Raw genomic sequence first — 20,514 nt, forward strand, 5'->3', positions numbered from 1 at the left:
CTGTGTCCCCAGGAGCAGAAAGTTCCACAAAAAAGAACAGACTGTCTAAGTCAATTTCAAATCAAAGTAAGTAAATTCACGTAGAGAGGTGCGTCTTTTAGAAAGCTGTAGATAAAATGGTGTCAACCACCGTAAAGACAGAGCAGTGAAAACCAGTGGTGCTCATTCACCGTGACACCTTCTCCTATGCAAAGCAGAGGTGATCATTCACTGTGACACCTTCTACTATGCTGACTGAAAACAGCAGAGTTTCAAAGCATCATGTGCGCAGAGCTGTATGTGTTTCATGCAAAAGAGGATGCCCAGATTCAGTATCCACTACATGACTGGCAGAGCTGCCTGCCTAGCAGTCCATCATCCAAGCTGGGCGATACAGGTCACTTTTCACTCACTTCGGTCAGTTTACAGCTCCGAAGTAATGTTCTTTTCTCACCTCATTGTCATGGAGCCAAGCCAGGATGCAGAGAGCTGCCAATTTTGAGATTAAGTCCAGTGTTTTTATTTCTGGATAGTTTTGAGAAGTCATGTAGAGAGTGAGAAAATGGAATATAGCACGTTTCAGAACAGCCAGGAAAACTCTCTTGCTGATTCACTTTCGTGTTTCCAAAATCAACTCAATGCTAAAACCAATCCAGAAAATAGGGCACATTTTAGCTTAAAAGTTTGTAGGATTACACATTTGAAGGCATCAAAATGAATATTAGTAATATAAAAAAAACAAGAAATGTGGACAATATAGGGGTTCTACCTTAAATATGTTACACATTTTTTAAAGGTGAAACATGAAGTGTTAACAGAAAAAAGAGAATAGATCTCATGTTGTCATGCTGTGATGGTCACACAGTACATTGAATCTATACACAGCTTCTGTCAGAAATGGAAATTTGTGCGAGCCTAGGTAGAGAAGTTGGCTAGAGTGAAGTGAAGGCTGGGCATGGAATGGGGGTGATGACAGTCAGTCACACTGAGCAGGGATCAGGTTGGGTCACCTGCTGGTTATAATCTTGCTCCCCCACATTCTGTCTCCAGAACTCAAGTTTGTTTTTCCTGGATGATTCTTGCATGTGCTTAACATGTGAGTAGTCTGGTTTTGCTCCCCAGCATGGCCACCATCACCAAATGAGGAAGGAAGGAAGGAAGGGAGGGAGGGAGGGAGGGAGGGAGGAAGAAAGGAAGGAAGGAAGAGAGGAAGGAAATAAAAGTTACAGTGGTTGAAAGTTACACACAAGAATTCTTTTTTTTAATTAGGTATTTTCCTCGTTTACATTTTCTTTTTTTTTTTCCATTTTTTATTAGGTATTTAGCTCATACACATTTCCAATGCTATACCAAAAGTCCCCCATACCCACCCACCCCCACTCCCCTACCCGCCCACTCCCCCTTTTTGGCCCTGGCGTTCCCCTGTTCTGGGGCATATAAAGTTTGCGTGTCCAATGGGCCTCTCTTTCCAGTGATGGCCGACTAGGCCATCTTTTGATATATATGCAGCTAGAGCCAAGAGCTCCGGGGTACTGGTTAGTTCATAATGTTGATCCGCCTATAGGGTTGCAGATCCCTTTAGCTCCTTGGGTACTTTCTCTAGCTCCTCCATTGGGAGCCCTGTGATCCATCCATTAGCTGACTGTGAGCATCCACTTCTGTGTTTGCTAGGCCCCGGCATAGTCTCACAAGAGACAGCTACATCTGGGTCCTTTCAATAAAATCTTTTTTTTTTTTTTCAAAATGTTGAGGGCAAGATTTAATGAAGCAACAGCAAGAAAGCACATAGACCAGAGCTCTGGGGTCGAAACTCATGCACCTAGTATGGTGTAGAGGAGAATCGACCTCGAGCCAAATTTTTCACAGGCTTATATAGGAAAAACTCAAGGGGGGAGAGCGGGGCAGGGAAAGTACAAGTTTGCATAACTAAGGGGTTCTGCCAAGGGACAAGGGGTTCTGCCAAGGGAATTCTACATAACTAAGGGGTCATGTCCTATTATTTGGCAATGTACCCGGTTCATTCTGAGGTTGTTCCAGGAGGCCCTTATCTCAAAAATGTTCTTGGAACAGTCTTTAGTTGGGAGGGTTCGAACTCTAGGGTAAGGAGTTCAGGAATGCATTCTGGGGTGAAGAGTTCAGGAGTGTTCTGGGAACAATCTCTAGATGGGAGGGGTCGGGCTCTGGGGTGAGGAAGAGTTCAGTAATTTTTTATCTTTATTCTTCATTCCCCACTCCTTTTAGAAAATAGCTCTAATCTTAGAGCGAGTTTTCAACCTCTTGGAGGACCCGATATTGTTGCCTTAGTACCATAACCTGTACTGCATTTATCCTTTCTCTAATAAAAGCTACCAACTTATTAAGGATGCAGGGGCCAAAAGTAAGCAAAAGCATAAGTGTAATTAAAGGTCCTGCTATGGTGGAGAGGAGAGTGGTGAGCCAAGGGGACTTATTAAACCAGCTTTCGAACCATCCTTGTTGGCTTTCTCTTTCTCTTTTACGTATATCTAGGCGTTCTCTAAGTTTGGCCATAGAATCTTTGATTACTCCTGAATGGTCAACATAAAAACAACATTCTTCTTTTAGGGCAGCACAGAGTCCTCCTTCTTTTTTTTTTTTTTTTTTTCCATTTTTTATTAGGTATTTAACTCATTTACATTTCCAATGCTATACCAAAAGTCCCCCATATCCACCCACCCCCACTCCCCTGCCCACCCACTCCCCCTTTTTGGCCCTGGTGTTCCCCTGTACTGGGGCATATAAAGTTTGCAAGTCCAATGGGCCTCTCTTTCCAGTGATGGCCGACTAGGCCATCTTTTGATATATATGCAGCTAGAGTCAAGAGCTCCGGGGTACTGGTTAGCTCATAATGTTGTTCCACCTATAGGGTTGCAGATCCCTTTAGCTCCTTGGCTACTTTCTCTAGCTCCTCCATTGGGAGCCCTATGATCCATCCATTAGCTGACTGTGAGCATCCACTTCTGTGTTTGCTGGGCCCCGGCATAGTCTCACAAGAGACAGCTACATCTGCGTCCTTTCAATAAAATCTTGCTAGTGTATGCAATGGTGTCAGCGTTTGGATGCTGATTATGGGGTGGATCCCTGGATATGGCAGTCTCTACATGGTCCATCCTTTCATCTCAGCTCCAAACTCCGTCTCTGTAACTCCTTCCATGGGTGTTTTGTTCCCAAATCTAAGGAGGGGCATAGTGTCCACACTTCAGTCTTCATTCTTCTTGAGTTTCATGTGTTTAGCAAATTATATCTTATATCTTGGGTATCCTAGGTTTGGGGCTAATATCCACTTATCAGTGAATACATATTGTGTGAGTTTCTTTGTGAATGTGTTACCTCACTCAGGATGATGCCCTCCAGGTCCATCCATTTGGCTAGGAATTTCATAAATTCATTCTTTTTAATAGCTGAGTAGTACTCCATTGTGTAGATGTACCACATTTTCTGTATCCATTCCTCTGTTGAGGGGCATCTAGGTTCTTTCCAGCTTCTGGCTATTATAAATAAGGCTGCTATGAACATAGTGGAGCATGTGTCCTTCTTACCTGTTGGGGCATCTTCTGGATATATGCCCAGGAGAGGTATTGCTGGATCCTCCGGTAGTACTATGTCCAGTTTTCTGAGGAACCGCCAGACTGATTTCCAGAGTGGTTGTACAAGCCTGCACTCCCACCAACAATGGAGGAGTGTTCCTCTTTCTCCACATCCTCGCCAGCATCTGCTGTCACCTGAATTTTTGATCTTAGCCATTCTGACTGGTGTGAGGTGGAATCTCAGGGTTGTTTTGATTTGCATTTCCCTGATGATTAAGGATGTTGAACATTTTTTCAAGTGCTTCTCTGCCATTCGGTATTCCTCAGGTGAGAATTCTTTGTTCAGTTCTGAGCCCCATTTTTTAATGGGGTTATTTGATTTTCTGAAGTCCACCTTCTTGAGTTCTTTATATATGTTGGATATTAGTCCCCTATCTGATTTAGGATAGGTAAAGATCCTTTCCCAATCTGTTGGTGGTCTTTTTGTCTTATTGACGGTGTCTTTTGCCTTGCAGAAACTTTGGAGTTTCATTAGGTCCCATTTGTCAATTCTCGATCTTACAGCACAAGCCATTGCTGTTCTGTTCAGGAATTTTTCCCCTGTGCCCATATCTTCAAGGCTTTCCCCCACTTTCTCCTCTATAAGTTTCAGTGTCTCTGGTTTTATGTGAAGTTCTTTGATCCATTTAGATTTGACCTTAGTACAAGGAGATAAGTATGGATCAATTCGCATTCTTCTACATGATAACAACCAGTTGTGCCAGCACCAATTGTTGAAAATGCTGTCTTTCTTCCACTGGATGGTTTTAGCTCCCTTGTCGAAGATCAAGTGACCATAGGTGTGTGGGTTCATTTCTGGGTCTTCAATTCTATTCCATTGGTCTACTTGTCTGTCTCTATACCAGTACCATGCAGTTTTTACCACAATTGCTCTGTAGTAAAGCTTTAGGTCAGGCATGGTGATTCCACCAGAGGTTCTTTTATCCTTGAGAAGAGTTTTTGCTATCCTAGGTTTTTTGTTATTCCAGACGAATTTGCAAATTGCTCCTTCTAATTCGTTGAAGAATTGAGTTGGAATTTTGATGGGGATTGCATTGAATCTGTAGATTGCTTTTGGCAAGATAGCCATTTTTACAATGTTGATCCTGCCAATCCATGAGCATGGGAGATCTTTCCATCTTCTGAGATCTTTAATTTCTTTCTTCAGAGACTTGAAGTTTTTATCATACAGATCTTTCACTTCCTTAGTTAGAGTCACGCCGAGATATTTTATATTATTTGTGACTATTGAGAAGGGTGTTGTTTCCCTAATTTCTTTCTCAGCCTGTTTATTCTTTGTGTAGAGAAAGGCCATTGACTTGTTTGAGTTAATTTTATATCCAGCTACTTCACTGAAGCTGTTTATCAGGTTTAGGAGTTCTCTGGTGGAATTTTTAGGGTCACTTAAATATACTATCATATCATCTGCAAAAAGTGATATTTTGACTTCCTCCTTTCCAATTTGTATCCCCTTGATCTCCTTTTGTTGTCCAATTGCTCTGGCTAATACTTCAAGTACTATGTTGAAAAGGTAGGGAGAAAGTGGGCAGCCTTGTCTAGTCCCTGATTTTAGTGGGATTGCTTCCAGCTTCTCTCCATTTACTTTGATGTTGGCTACTGGTTTGCTGTAGATTGCTTTTATCATGTTTAGGTATGGGCCTTGAATTCCTGATCTTTCCAGAACTTTTATCATGAATGGGTGTTGGATCTTGTCAAATGCTTTTTCTGCATCTAACAAGATGATCATGTGGTTTTTGTCTTTGAGTTTGTTTATATAATGGATTACATTGATGGATTTTCGTATATTAAACCATCCCTGCATCCATGGAATAAAACCTACTTGGTCAGGATGGATGATTGCTGTAATGTGTTCTTGGATTCGGTTAGCGAGAATTTTATTGAGGATTTTTGCATCGATATTCATAAGAGAAATTGGTCTGAAGTTCTCTATCTTTGTTGGATCTTTCTGTGGTTTAGGTATCAGAGTAATAGTGGCTTCATAAAATGAGTTGGGTAGAGTACCTTCTACTTCTATCTTGTGAAAAAGTTTGTGCAGAACTGGAATTAGATCTTCTTTGAAGGTCTGATAGAACTCTGCACTAAACCCGTCTGGTCCTGGGCTTTTTTTGGCTGGGAGACTATTTATAACTGCTTCTATTTCTTTAGGGGATATGGGACTGTTTAGAAGGTCAACTTGATCCTGATTCAACATTGGTACCTGGTATCTGTCCAGAAATTTGTCCATTTCGTCCAGGTTTTCCAGTTTTGTTGAGTATAGCCTTTTGTAGAAGGATCTGATGGTGTTTTGGATTTCTTCAGGATCTGTTGTTATGTCTCCCTTTTCAGTTCTGATTTTGTTAATTAGGATTTTTGTCTCTGTGCCCTCTAGTGAGTCTAGCTAAGGGTTTATCTATCTTGTTGATTTTCTCAAAGAACCAACTCCTCGTTTGGTTAATTCTTTGAATAGTTCTTCTTGTTTCCACTTGGTTGATTTCACCCCTGAGTTTGATTATTTCCTGCCGTCTACTCCTCTTGGGTGAATTTGCTTCCTTTTTTTCTAGAGCTTTTAGATGTGTTGTCAAGCTGCTAGTATGTGCTCTCTCCCGTTTCTTCTTGGAGGCACTCAGAGCTATGAGTTTCCCTCTTAGAAATGCTTTCATTGTGTCCCAAAGGTTTGGGTACGTTGTGGCTTCATTTTCATTAAACTCTAAAAAGTCTTTAATTTCTTTCTTTATTCCTTCCTTGACCAAGGTATCATTGAGAAGAGTGTTGTTCAGTTTCCATGTGAGTGTTGGCTTTCTGTTATTTTTTTTGTTATTGAAGATCAGCCTTAGTGCATGGTGATCTGATAGGATACATGGGACAATTTCAATATTTTTGAATCTGTTGAGGCCTGTTTTGTGACCTATTATGTGGTCAATTTTGGAGAAGGTACCATGAGGTGCTGAGAAGAAGGTATATCCTTTTGTTTTAGGATAAAATGTTCTGTAGATATCTGTCAGATCCATTTGTTTCATCACTTCTGTTAGTTTCACTGTGTCCCTGTTTAGTTTCTGTTTCCATGATCTGTCCATTGGTGAAAGTGGTGTGTTTAAGTCTCCCACTATTATTTTGTGAGGTGCAATGTTTGCTTTGAGCTTTACTAAAGTTTCTTTAATGAATGTGGCTGCCCTTGTATTTGGAGCATAGATATTCAGAATTGAGAGTTCCTCTTGGAGGATTTTACCTTTGATGAGAACGAAGTGCCCCTCCTTGTCTTTTTTGATGAGTTTGGGTTGGAAGTCAATCTTATCAGATATTAGGATGGCTACTCCAGGTTGTTTCTTCATACCATTTGCTTGGAAAATTGTTTTCCAGCCTTTTATTCTGAGGTAGTGTCTATCTTTTTCTCTGAGATGTGTCTCCTGTAAACAGCAAAATGTTGGGTCTTGTTTGTGTAGCCAGTTTGTTAGTCTATGTCTTTTTATTGGGGAGTTGAGACCATTGATGTTAAGAGATATTAAGGAAAAGTAATTGTTGCTTCCTGTTATTTTTATTGTTAAAGTTGGCATTCTGTTCTTGTGGCTGTCTTCTTTTAGGTTTGTTGAGGAATTACCTTCTTGTTTTTTCTAGGGCGTTGTTCCCATTCTTGTATTGGTTTTTTTCTGTTATTATCCTTTGAAGGGCTGGATTCGTGGAGAGATAATGTGTGAATTTGGTTTTGTCATGGAATACTTTGGTTTCTCCATCTATGGTAATTGAGAGTTTGGCTGGGTATAGTAGCCTGGGCTGGAATTTGTGTTCTCTTAGTGTCTGTATAACATCTGTCCAGGCTCTTCTGGCTTTCATAGTCTCTGGTGAAAAATCTGGTGTAATTCTGATAGGCTTGCCTTTGTATGTTACTTGACCTTTTTCCCTTACTGCTTTTAGTATTCTATCTTTATTTAGTGCATTTGTTGTTCTGATTATTATGTTTCGGGAGGAATTTCTTTTCTGGTCCAGTCTATTTGGAGTTCTGTAGGCTTCTTGTATGTTCATAGGTATCTCTTTCTTTATATTTGGGAAGTTTTCTTCAATAATTTTGTTGAAGATGTTTGCTGGTCCTTTGAGTTGAAAATCTTCATTCTCATCCACTCCTATTATCCGTAGGTTTGGTCTTCTCATTGTGTCCTGGATTTCCTGGATATTTTGAGTTAGGATCTTTTTGCATTTTCCATTTTCTTTGATTGTTGTGCCAATGTTCTCTATGGAATCTTCTGCACCTGAGATTCTCTCTTCCATCTCTTGTATTCTGTTGCTGATGCTCAAATCTATGGTTCCAGATTTCTTTCCTAGGGTTTCTATCTCCAGTGTTGCCTCACTTTGAGTTTTCTTTATTGTGTCTACTTCTCTTTTTAGGTCTAGTATGGTTTTGTTCATTTCCCTCACCTGTTTGTATGTTTTTTCCTCTTTTTCTGTAAGGACTTCTACCTGTTTGATTGTGTTTTCCTGTTTTTCTTTAAGGACTTGTAACTCTTTAGCAGTGTTCTCCTGTATTTCTTTAAGTGATTTATTAAAGTCCTTCTTGATGTCCTCTACCATCATCATGAGATATGCTTTTAAATCTAGGTTTAGGTTTTCGGGGGTGTTGGGGTGCCCTGGACTGGGCGAAGTGGGAGTGCTGGGTTCTGATGATGGTGAGTGGTCTTGGTTCCTGTTAGTAGGATTCCTACGTTTACCTTTCGCCATCTGGTAATCTCTGGAGTTAGTAGTTATAGTTGACTCTGTTTAGAGATTGTTTTTCTGGTGATTCTGTTACCGTCTCTCAGCAGACCTGGGAGACAGATTCTTTCCTCTGATTTTCAGTGCTCAGAGCACTCTCTGCTGGCAAGCTCTCTTACAGGGAAGGTGCGCAGATATCTTGGTTTTGGACCTCCTCCTGGTCGAAGAAGAAGGCCCAAAACAGGGCCTTTCTCAGAAGCTGTGTTGCTTTGGCAGTTCCCAGAAGCTGTGGTGCAGACTCTCACCTGTGCAGACTAAATTCCTAAGTTCCAGGGAGTCCTGGAACCAAGATGGTGACTGCTGCTCCTGAGGCTGAGGCTGCCTCCAGAGCCAGGCAGACACCTGTCCTCTGGTCCGGACGGTGGCCGGCTGTCTGCAGCCTGCAAAGGGTACTGCCTCAGCGGCTCTGTGCTTCCGCCTGTCCCAGAAGCTGTCCGGTTCTCTGGCGCACCCTCTAACCTGTTCAGACTAATTTCCTAAGTTCTGCTGAGTCCCGGAACCAAGATGGCGACCGCTGCTGCTGAGGCTGAGGCCGCCTCCCAAGCCAGGCGGACACCTATCCTCTGGTCTGGATGGTGGCCGGCTGTCTGTGGCCCGCCAAGGGTGCTGCCTCAGTGGCTCTGTGCTTCCGCCTGTCCCAGAAGCTGTCCGGTTCTCTGGCACACCCTCTAACCTGTTCAGACTAATTTCCTAGGCCCCACGGAGTCCCGGAACCCAGATGGCAACCGCTCGTTTACATTTTCAATGCTATCCCAAAGGTCCCCCATACCCACCCCCCAATCCTCTACCCACCCACTCCCCCTTTTTGGCCCTGGCGTTCCCCTGTACTGGGGCATATAAAGTTTGCAAGTCCAATGGGCCTCTCTTTGCAGTGATGGCTGACTAGGCCATCTTTTGATACATATGCAGCTAAAGACAAGAGCTCCCGGGTACTGGTTAGTTCATATTGTTGTTCCACCTATAGGGTTGCAGTTCCCTTTAGCTCCTTGGGTAATTTCTCTAGCTCCTCCATTGGGGGCCGTGTGACCCATCCAAGAATTCTGTTAGCAGTGGTGGCCTTTAATCCCAGCACTTGGGAGGCAGTAGCAGGTGGATCTCTGAGTTTGAGGCCAGCCTGGATTATAGGTTGAGTTCCAGGCCAGCCAGGGCTGTACAGAGAAAGTCTGTCTCAAAAAATTAAAAAGAAAAGAAAGAATTCTGACTGTTTAGAGCTCATTGGCAAGGAAGCAAGGATTGTATAGGGACTCTGAGAAAAGAGGGTGCCGCTTTAGCATGATGGGAATTTTCAGAGCTACCTGAGCACCGGGGAGAGTGAGCTCACCAGGTAGAGGAGGAAGCTCGAGTATAAGCTCAGGGTGTTCTCTCATGGAGGCAGTCACTGTAAACTGACTGTGACATCTGTGCAACAAGGAGCCTCACCAGTGTATGGCTCAGGTTTCTTCTCAGATGGTCTGTATTTGGTGATATAGACCCTAAGAGCATACAACCACTTCCTTGCATGAATACTGTTTGGGCCTAGCAGACTAGTCCATCAGGAAGAGCTCACAGAACTCGTCAAGTTAGAAGCTGTTGGATTATATGCCTCTTTATTTATATGCCTCTACTGTGGCCTCAAAGACCTCACCTTGTATACCCTTATTGCTCTGTCCAGTGATGCACTGGTAACTGGAGCTTTCTGATCATTGACTCGGGTTGCAGGAATTGTCTACATAGAAACAAATGCAAGCATGGCCACATTGCACCCTGAGAAGTGCTCTTGGGGTCTAAGGGGTTAACTGGGAGCAGCTCATCCTGAAGGGGAGATGGGAGATTCCTCCACACACCCCCTGCCTGGAGTCTTGCCATATGGTGCCTCACCTTGCTCCCTTTTAAGATGAACTCTCATTCCCTAGAAAAAAATTCACAGCCTTAAAGTCACAACTTCAAAACTGTAGTGGGGACCACATTTAAAAGGTCTGGCAAATTTTTGGTTGATTTAATTTTTTTTAACTGCACTTTTAAGACAAACCCAAATATAGAGATGAAAGACAAGAATTAAAATATACATGCAAAATAGAAAACATTAATATTTTCAAGGACAATGAAATAAGGGATCATCATAAGGAAACAATAAACCACGAAGTGACTGAGTCCAGATGATGAGCGCCTGGCTCAGTGGAGCTAGAGCATTTGGCTCTGCAGAAGGATGGGGCTCTCCCACATCTCCACAGCAGAGATCAGGCAAGGTGCAGCTCAACTGGACGAGAGGAGACTGAAGGGGAAGGATGCCAGATTCCATTGTTCCCTTACCCACAGCTGTTTGGTTTCTAGTCTGATTGCTAATCTGTTCTAACGTTTCTTACCCATGATATCTCTTACTGCGTAAAACCAGCTGAGGAGTCAAGTCTGAAATACTCACAGGGTTTTGTATGCACATGCGGGAAGAGTAGTGGTCCTGTGTACCACCTCACTCTTCATGAGTTCTCTATTCCCACCCCAAAGCTGGTTGTGCTCTGTGTCACTCATACAGAATCTGCACCAGATAGAATTTTTGAAGAACCAAGGCTGGTGGATGGCAGCTTAGAGGGTGTGGGGATGAGTCTGTCTTGGCAGTCTTCTATAGCCCACATCCCTGGACAAGATCAGCAGACTGAATATTCTGAGGAGGAGGCCTGAGTGGTGTGCACTTGGGGCTCATCACTTTCACTCTGGCTGCTCATTCTCAGGCTGAGAACAGGCACGCTGAGGGAAGTCACTGGATCAGTTCTCACAAATGGGGGCTGGTGAGTGTAGCCTTTGCAAAGTAGGTTGTTTCTTATCTCCTGACACCCAGGTGGAAGCTCCCTAGTTTAATTTTTTTCTTTTATAAAATGAAAATTTGGAACTCCTTGCTCACAACCGCCTCATTTTCAGAGGGAGAACATCTCCAGAGGATGTACCAGCATGCACTACGGCTACTGCTGGATGCCCTGTTAATGGGAAGAGAGAGCCTCAGCCAACACCAAGGTGTAAGGGGGCGGGCGAGGTGGCAAGAGTGGAGCTGGCAAGGGAAGGCAGCCACCTCTGGGTATGTGTGTCTGTGTCACCCCTCTGTGAGTGGCTGGAGCTATTTCTGTGGTAAGCCTTGGGAAATAGTGGCAGTTACCTACTCAGAAGGAACAGAGGATGAAGGCTATCTACCTGGTAAAAGCAGGTGCCAAAGTGGAAAGGGTGGAGCATCGGCACTAATGGTGTCAGCTGTGGAGACACACCTGCCCGAGCTGTGGGGGCTTTGGCTAAGCAGGGAAGCAGGGACAACACTGCTGGTCTATCCCATGCACATCTTAAATGAAACCTTCTCTCTTTCTCTCTTTCTTTCCTTTTTTGTGCCCTCCTTTCTTCCTTTCCTCCCCCTTCCTCCCTCCCATCTTTTGGCTCTTTCTTCCTTTCCTCCTTCCCTCCCATCTTCTGGCTCTTTCTTCCTTTCCTCCTTCCCTCCCTCTCTCTCTCCCTCCCTCCCTCCCTCCCTCCCTCCCTTCTTCCTTCTCTTTCTTTCTTTCTTTCTTTCTTTCTTTCTTTCTTTCTTTCTTTCTTTCTTTCTTCCTTCCTTCCTTCCTTCCTTCCTTCCTTCCTTCCGTCTGTCCCTCCTTCCCTCCCTCTCTCCCTTCTTCCTTCTCTTTCTCCTTCCTTCCTTCCTTCCTTCCTTCCTTCCTTCCTTCCTTCCTTCCTTCTCTCCCTCCCTCCCTCCCTCCCTCCCTCCCTCCCTTCCTCCCCTCCCTCCCTCTCCACTTTCATTCCTTCCTTTTTTCCTTTCTACAATGCTGAAGATTGAACCCTGCATCTCGCAGGTGCTATGTAAGTGCTCTACTGACCTATAACCCCTCTCCTTTAGATAGGGTCTTACCATGTAGCCTCTTGCCAGCCAAGAATTAGTTAGGTAGACTAGCCTGGCCTTGAACTCACAGAGATACACTTGCTCCTGTCTATTGAGTGCTGGGATTAAAAGTGTACACCACCTTACTCTGTTGGGATGTGGTTCTTCTTTTCATTTTATTCCAATTGTACATATTTGAAAGGAGCAGTGTGATAATTTGATACATTTATCCAGCATGCATTGATTCAGTTAGAGTGGCTAAATATTAAGTGGCTAAATATTTCTTAAATATTAATAAATATTTTTGGATGAATGTGATAGCCATACATGTTTATGGAGGACACAGGATGATATTTCAAGGCATAATAGGAATTGATCAAATGAAAGCAAATAGTTTTTCAAGTTTCTTACCACTACTTTGTGTTTGGAGTTCCAAGTGCCACACTTTTGGGCTCTTCATAAAAGTATAGTTTACTATGAACTCTAGTCGCTCCATTCTGAAGAACACTAAACTTATTCCTTTCATTTAACCATAATAGTGTTCTCAAACTTCAGCTTCTCCCTCCTCTATTCCCCATTTTATTCATAGCAATTAATACTGTATATTCTAGATGACTTTTAAAAATGACCACATATATGAGGGAAAACACGTACTATTTGTCTTTCAAAGTCTGACTTGTTTTACTTAATGTCCCTCAGTTCCAGCATTTGATGCTTTTCAAAGAAAATGAAGAGAGATCAAAGCCATGCACCTAACAGATGATGACATTATAAAGGGAAATTGAGCAGAGATAAAAATCACTATTATTTATTTACTCATGTCTTCTCTCAGCGTGTGCATAGTGGGGCTGCTGGCAGCTCCACTCTTCCTCTGGGTCATCTTTCTGAGCCGTGGGGTGTTTTCTCCTGCTTTTGGCAGGGCAGTCTGGATGGGTCTAGGAGTTGTGCCTAGGGAAGAGTAGCTACAAGGAGGGCTGAGATCCCATTGTCCCGAGTCATAACCTACTCTTCCTTACCCTGGGTCACTAACTTTCCCTTCTTGTCTGTCTTCCCTCCTTTACCCTGGGCTTCTGTGTGGCCATCTTCCACACAAATCCTCACGTTCATGCTCTTGTTCCAAGCTCTGCTTTGGGAGATCCTCAACGACTTTTCTCCTGACATAATGAAGAGTGTGAAACAAAGCCAGTCTTCTTTTTGATGCACCTTACATTATACTAGAATAATGACAATTTAGCCAACAATAACAATGAAGTGGAATTAGTGTTGAGGTCAGGGAGCACAGCCTGGAAGAGGCCAGAGATGGCAGTGAGCACTCATTCCATCTCACAAGCAGCTTGGGCAATGATGGGGACTCTCTTCTGTGCTTTTTAAACTTCTATCCTGCTAGACTTGATTCCTTCCATGTAACCAGAAATGAGGGGAAACATCCATTTATTTAGGCCGTTTCCTCCAGTTCCTATAAATATCAAGGGGAATTGTATTGAATTTACCACCCATGTTGGTTTATTGTGCTTCCTAATTTTATTTCACAGAACCAGGACTTTTGCCTTTGGAATTGGCTCCGGATGTTTGGAAGCCATTTTCAATATTTTTAAGACTGCTTCCCATCTGCATGACATATATTTCCCTAGGAAAGCCCAGCACACATTTCTTAGACCATGTGGGGAGATGCCTTTCAGGGTTACTCAGAACTACTGGCCAATCAGCAGCTGGCAGAAACATGTAGGAAGTGCTATCATCTGGAACCGGGCAGCAGATTCACATTGTTGGAGCTGTCATCCCAAGTCTAGCAGCTTTTCCAGGTGAAAAATTCTTCAAAGCACATGCGTTCGAGGCCAGGGAATTTCTCTTTTAGTTTTCTTTTTTATATTCCTCACCCAAGTGGATGAGCTAAGGCTCTCTGTAATCCAGCATCAGAGGGAATGTAGGCTGGGACTCAGCCACCCCATTCCAGGTAGATCATGGTGTCAAGTGTTAGACACCACTCACCTACTGTGCAGAATGAACATGCAGGGTGGATGAGAGAGTCATACAGAGTCAGAAGAGCCAATATTAGGAGCTGGCCATTTAAAGAACTTTTTATTCCAGATGGTTTCAGGTAATTTTATAGGAATATTACCCTTCAAGTTATATTACAAAGTCCAGCAAGTGATGTGAGATGGTAGGGTGTCTTCTTTTGTTTATACATTGCTTTGGTGAATTTTTGTCTCCTCTGAAGATCACAGGACTGTACTACATAGAAAGAAATGCTCATGGTGAGGTTTGTAGGTGGGGCTACACTCACTAAGGACTGAATCAATCTCCTGATTTATCTATATAAACATCACTAGAGGACAGTGAGGACATGGTAACCTAGAGATCCAAGCAACACTGTTCATAATGGCTGAGGCAGAACCCTTTACTATGGTCCTAATGGGTATCTGGGTATGCTGAGGTCCCTGGTAGTTCACTCACTCATTTTGGAGTGTTGGGGTCAGTTGATGGAGCTCATGACCTGGCACATCTGGAGATCTGAACTGGACTGCCTTTGGTTTGCTCAGGTCTTGAAGACATGTAATCCTGGCCTGAATCTTCCTCAGGCTCTTTGTGTGTGTGTGTGTGTGTGTGTGTGTGTGTGTGTTTTCAAAATGCATGCTTCAAGCCAGGCATGGTAGTGCATGCCTTTAGTCTCAGCACTTAGAAGGAAGAGGCAGGTAGATTTTTATGAATTCAAGGTCAGTATAGTCTAGGAAGCAAATTCCTGGCCAGGTTATCTAGTGAGACTCTCAGTAAAAAAAATGGGGAGCATGTTTCACTACAAAAATAAACAAACATAATGTAAGAAACAAGGACCAACAAAGCTGTGATGCTTACAGAAATCATTGTCACATTTCAGTAGTCATTCATGTCTCATTGTTATTATTTTCTGTAAATGTAAGGATTTAAATTAAAATTAAATTTCTAGCAAGAAAAAATAGAGTTTGGTAGAATGGCTGAAACAGTGCTGTGCAACTTCGTGCTATCCTCAAGAGTCTTGCTTTAGATCTAAAGACAAGCAGAATGGACAAGGGGGCACCAAGGGGCATTAAGCCTTTTCCATGGAAAAGAAAATTGTAAGCAAAAAAGAGCAGGAGTGATGAAAACCAAACAGCATAGCTTTTAAGTTAAAAGGGCTGAAAGAAGGAGGGGGAGAGTAGCACTGCATATTTCTAAATAGCTTGATACATCAAGAAGATCTAACAATTTTAAACACTGGGGGTTCTAATCATAGATCATCAAAAGCCAGGCAACTCCTCAGCAGTAGGTGTCTTCTTTATGTGCAGGCAACTTCAGCTAAACCTGTAGAGGCAGAAACACACACACACACACACACACACACACACACACACACACACACACACACACACACACACACACACACGTGCACGAGTGCACACACACAGAAGGTAGACTGGTTGGAAGAGGCAGGGAATCAGCAGGAATGGGGAAGGGACCAGAGAGGTGATGAAATGTCATATTGAGCCCATTAGTATGTGTAACCAGCACGTGTTAAAATGAAGTATGTGTTAAAATAACAAGATATGAAGTAAGATCAACAAACGTGAAGGGACAAACATTTATTTAGTAAAGCAAACAAACCTCCAACACACCAACATGCTTGGGCTGTCATGGACGCAGTGCCCAGGATGAGAGACCCATGGGAAATGTTTCTACAGTTAAAGGAGCCAAAGAAAGAACAAACTCAACTCAAGGACAGAGAATGAAAGAAATAAAAAGTTAGAACAGAGAGTAAAAATCAGTCGATAGAAGTGACCAACAAAAAATAAATCCTACATATTTACAAAGATCAACAAAAAATTTAAGAATGTAATTCCATTGATAATAGGATCAAAAAAATGACATGTTCAAGAATTGCATGATGAAAAGCTCAAAGTATTATAAAAAATGATGAAAGAATACAAAACGTGTAAAGATATTCCATACTCTCAGGTGGAAAATAATTATTGCTGAGATTTCAATACTACCCAAAGTCCCCAAAGAAGTTTGCATAATTACTACCACAGTCCTAATGATTTGTTTTCAGCTATAGAGAAATCTATCCTCCAGGGAAACCACAGAAACCACGATAATCCTGAAAAAGAACAAAACGAAGAGGCTCACACTTCCTGGAGCATAAAACCAACTAGAAAAGCTGCAGTAACCAAAGTGGTGTGGAGCTGGAAATAAAAACAAAAACAAAATAAAACAAAACAAAAGCAAAGCAAAACAAAACAAAACAAAACAAAACAAAACAAAAGCAAAAACAAAAGCAAGGACTAGTGAGAAATAATGGCTGCATTTATTTTCTTGATTCTTTGCTTTTTCTTTGTATTTATGAAGAAGAAAATCAAACCAAGTTTTTTTAATTAGATTTTTAAAATTTACATTTCAAATGTTATCCCCTTTTCTAGTTTCTCCTCCGAAAATCCCCTATCCCCTATGCCCTCCCCCTACTCCCCAACCTACTCACTCCCATTCCTGGTCCTGGCATTCCCCTATACTGGGCCCTAGAGCCTTCACAGGACCAAGGGCCTCTCCTCCCATTGATGACCGACTAGGCCATCCTCTGCTAGATATATAGCTAGGGCCACAAGTTCCACTATGTGTTTTCTTTGATTCGTGGTATAGTTCAAAGGAGCTCTGGGGGTACTGGTTAGTTCATATTGATTGATGTTCCTCCTATGGGGCTTCAGTCCCATTCAGCTTCCTAGGTATTTCTCTGGCTCCTTCATTGGGGACCTTGTGCTCCATCTAATGGATGACTGTGAACATCCAATTCTGTATTTGCCAGGCACTGGCAGAGCCTCGCAGGAGACAGGTATATCAGGTTCCTGTCAACAGGCTCTTGTTGGCATCTGCCTAGTGACTGGGTTTGGTGGTTGTTTATGGGGTGGATACCCAAGTGAGGTAGTCTCTGTATGGCCATTCCTTCAGGCTCTGCTCTGAACTCAAACCAAGTTTCTTGAAGTAGAAAAATCAGACACCTAAAATAAAGTAAGTTCCTGCCTTTTCTGTCCTGTGTTGTCTACAGCTGAGATTATAGCATTTCTATGACTACCATTATACTTATTACTATTGGTGGACACTGATACTAGCAAATTTGCTGGAGGATTTTGCTGAATAACCCATAGGTCTAGTTGCATTTCATCCGAATGATATTGTTCACAACTTCCTTGGCACTTCCTTTGTCTTTTGGTAGCCCTTTCCAGGAATATGGCCTGCAAGAGGACATGACTGGTGGAGCAGAAGAGACACTTACACACTTGGCAGTCATTCACAAGCAAGTTGAATTTCTGGTGCATTTACACTAATTTGCAATGAAGAGCATGACTTAAAGCATTTTTCATGTCTACTACTATGTATCCAGTCTGACGTGAAGTAGAAATTATATCTGCTTGTTTCACCGTTGAAAGCATTTTCATTTTGGTCTTCTACTTTGGGAGAAAATGTGCACACTTAGTGTCAGTTTAGCTTTTTTTCAAACGAAATCAGTGTTTATAATGATTAAATATTATTAAGTGGCTATTAAGTGGAAGAGCCAAGTACAGTATTTCAAAGCAGGACTCTACAGAAGGAAAGAATATACACATCGTGATTTGACCCAGGGGGAAATTAAAGATCTATTTAAAAACAAAACTACTCCGCTTCAATGGGCACCAGGATAATGGAGAAAGGATTAGCTGGACCCCAGGAAAGAAGAAAGCCCTGCATCTAATCGTGATGGCAATGGAAGGGTTGTGGACGAGTGTCAAGCCTTAGTGAGCTGTGCATTTCAGATACACAGCATTGCTGCATATATTCATTATGTCTTTATAAAACAAACTGTATAAAAGCACTTACCACCATGTCCCTGTGATTTGTTATACCCTTGCCAAGCTCTATAGAACCCTCCCCTTCTACCTCAGTATGACTAACAAGAACAGATTTTTTGAAGGTCAAGTTCCTTTGGGATACCATGGAAGGTTCTCGTTTGTTTGCTTTTTTGTTTTTTGTTTTATTGGTTTTTAAAAGACAGGGTTTCTTTGTGTAACAGTCCTAGCTATCCTGAAACTTTCCCTGTAGGCCAGGCTGGCCTCAAATTCACAGCAATACTCCTGCCTCTGCCTCCCAAGAGCTGGGATCAAAGGCATGTACCATTACTGCCCAGATATATGGAAGGTTCTTGAACAAAGCATTTTCATCCTTTCAGAAAAAGATGACAATTGATAAAAAGAGTAAAATTTATCCTTCCTTTTCTTGCCTCCATAGCTCTATTTATTTAGCTGAATATCTGTTCTTATTTCTAGATTGGAAAGTAACAATCATAAGGTGTGGCTAGTGTTGTGTCCCATTCGTGTGAAAGAAGTCCAATTTTGCCTTTTGATGGTTGGTTACACTTCTAATGGATCCAGAGCACTAATATTCAGTTGAACATTGATAAAATAGGTTGGACATTAACTTGATAAATAAACTCTGACTCCTTTTTGTTGTTCTTGTCTTTCAAACTTGTAGATGGTCAAGTATCCTCCTGTAGTTGGGTGAAGCACAGGCCAGAAGTCAGAAGCAACCCCGAAGACTTCCGGCTTTTCTTTTAAGAGCCTCAGAAAAGAGATTAACTGGAGAAAGGCTTTATCTCTGATCCAGATGTGATACTGACTGAAGGGCTGGGAAGAATGGTCTGTGCATCTCTAGGAAGGCATTTCTTTTTCTCTTCTTTGTAAAAACATTTTTGGATTACAAAGTGATTTACTTAAAGTTTGAATTGTTAAATTCTAAACATAGAAAGGATAAACGAAGCATGAAATTTATAAATACCTGAAATACAAGTGTCAATGATGTTTCCAATTTTAGTCAAGTTTTAATTAAATGTTGTTTGCATATTTTAAATTTTATTTGCTTTTGCAAGAAGGTATTTCTTGTTAGAATAAATTCTCCAGGGAATCAGAGTGATAAGTTCCAAAGCCAGTGATCCAGTGTGGTCAGACCTGAGGAACCATGGCCCAGGGACAAATCATGCTTAAGCCATACGCTGCCTGAGAAGGAGAAGATCAAAGACAGGTCTGTTCAATTCCCAAAGCCTTTTGTAGGTCTTGGAGAAGCCTGCAGACAACTTTAGATTGTGTTGTCAGTCAGATGGGATGGAGACTGATGGGCAGAATGTGGATTGATTAGAAAGAAAGCAATGAAGGAAGATGCCTCTGGTACACCTGTGTTATGGATGAGATTGATACTACCTATGCTGTAGAGATATAGTGACTCCAAGATCTCTGTCATTGCAACTTGAATCTTCTAGAACGACATGATTTTTCATTCCATAGAAAAGATCTAACATATATAGTACATTTTTTGAGAATGTAAATTGGAATTATGTAGGAGCTGTGGAAAGAGCTTCTGAATTAGACTGAGTGTGACTGGTGTGGCTGGTGTGGCTTGGATCTTGGAGTGATAGGAGAGACTGGATAGTTAAGGACTGTCAGCTGGGAAGGAGTAGCCAGCAGGGTCTAGGGATGGACATTCAAGAAGCAGTCTTAGAGAGCCAGGCAAATCTTGGAGTTCTGTGAATTCCAGGATTCTGTTGTCCTGGGGTACCAAAGCCAGGGTCAGGAATCATTTGGAATTAAAAATAAATCTATGGCTAGCCTCCCTACATCTTGATGGATAACTAGGGAAGGGAAGTCAAAGAAAGAAGCAGAGAAGACCAGAAAAGCAAATATATCAGCAAATATAACCAAGATAAACAGGAGATGATGCAGACAGTCCTTTCTATTCCAGTTTGAGAGTAGGGAAGCTCTGGGTTGCAGGTGTGCACTTGGAAGGAGATATATCTGGGTGAAATGCTGAGGTTCCCAGCTGGACTGAGTTCTTGATGGAACCAAGCAGGAGAGCTGAGATCACAGGATGACTGCTGAAAAGGATGCAGGGACCCCTATCTCAGCCAGGAGATAGAGGGGACTGAGTTGGGAGATCAAAGCAGACTCTTCTAGGTATTATCCTCAACCACAAGACAGTTACAATAACACAGTTAAGGGAAATCAGTTGGAATAAGATCAGTCCTTGGCTTTATCCACATCCAGGGAATTTGAAAAGAATGTTGTTTATTCAGGAGGGAAAAGAAGAATAAAACTAGGAATTCTTTCTTTCTTCCTTCCTTTTTTTCTTTCTCCCCTTCATTCTTTCCTTCTTTCTTCCTTTCTCTACCCCTCCCTCTCTTCTTCCCTCCCCCTCTACATCCCTCTCTTCCTTCCTCCTTTTCTTCCTTCCTTCTTTTCTTTTTTCTCCCCCTCCTTCCCCTCTTCTCTTTTTCTCCTCCTCCTTTTCTTCTTCTTTCTTTCCTTCTTTCTTTCTTTCTTTCTTTCTTTCTTTCTTTCTTTCTTTCTTTCT

At 42.2% G+C, this 20,514-nt stretch overlaps 1 long non-coding RNA gene across 1 annotated transcript in view; it reads left to right on the forward strand.

Moving 5' to 3' along the window:
- Positions 1 to 18,909, forward strand: part of Gm35479 — a 48,482-nt gene extending 29,573 nt beyond the window's left edge. Inside the window, exon 4 of the long non-coding RNA XR_375067.1 lies at positions 18,646 to 18,909. This is a non-coding gene — a long non-coding RNA (predicted gene, 35479). The remainder of the gene's footprint in view (positions 1 to 18,645) is intronic.
- The last annotated feature ends 1,605 nt before the right edge of the window (positions 18,910 to 20,514 follow it).

The sequence above is a fragment of the Mus musculus genome, chromosome 2 (assembly GCF_000001635.26).
Source record: "Mus musculus strain C57BL/6J chromosome 2, GRCm38.p6 C57BL/6J".
NCBI lineage: Eukaryota > Metazoa > Chordata > Mammalia > Rodentia > Muridae > Mus > Mus musculus.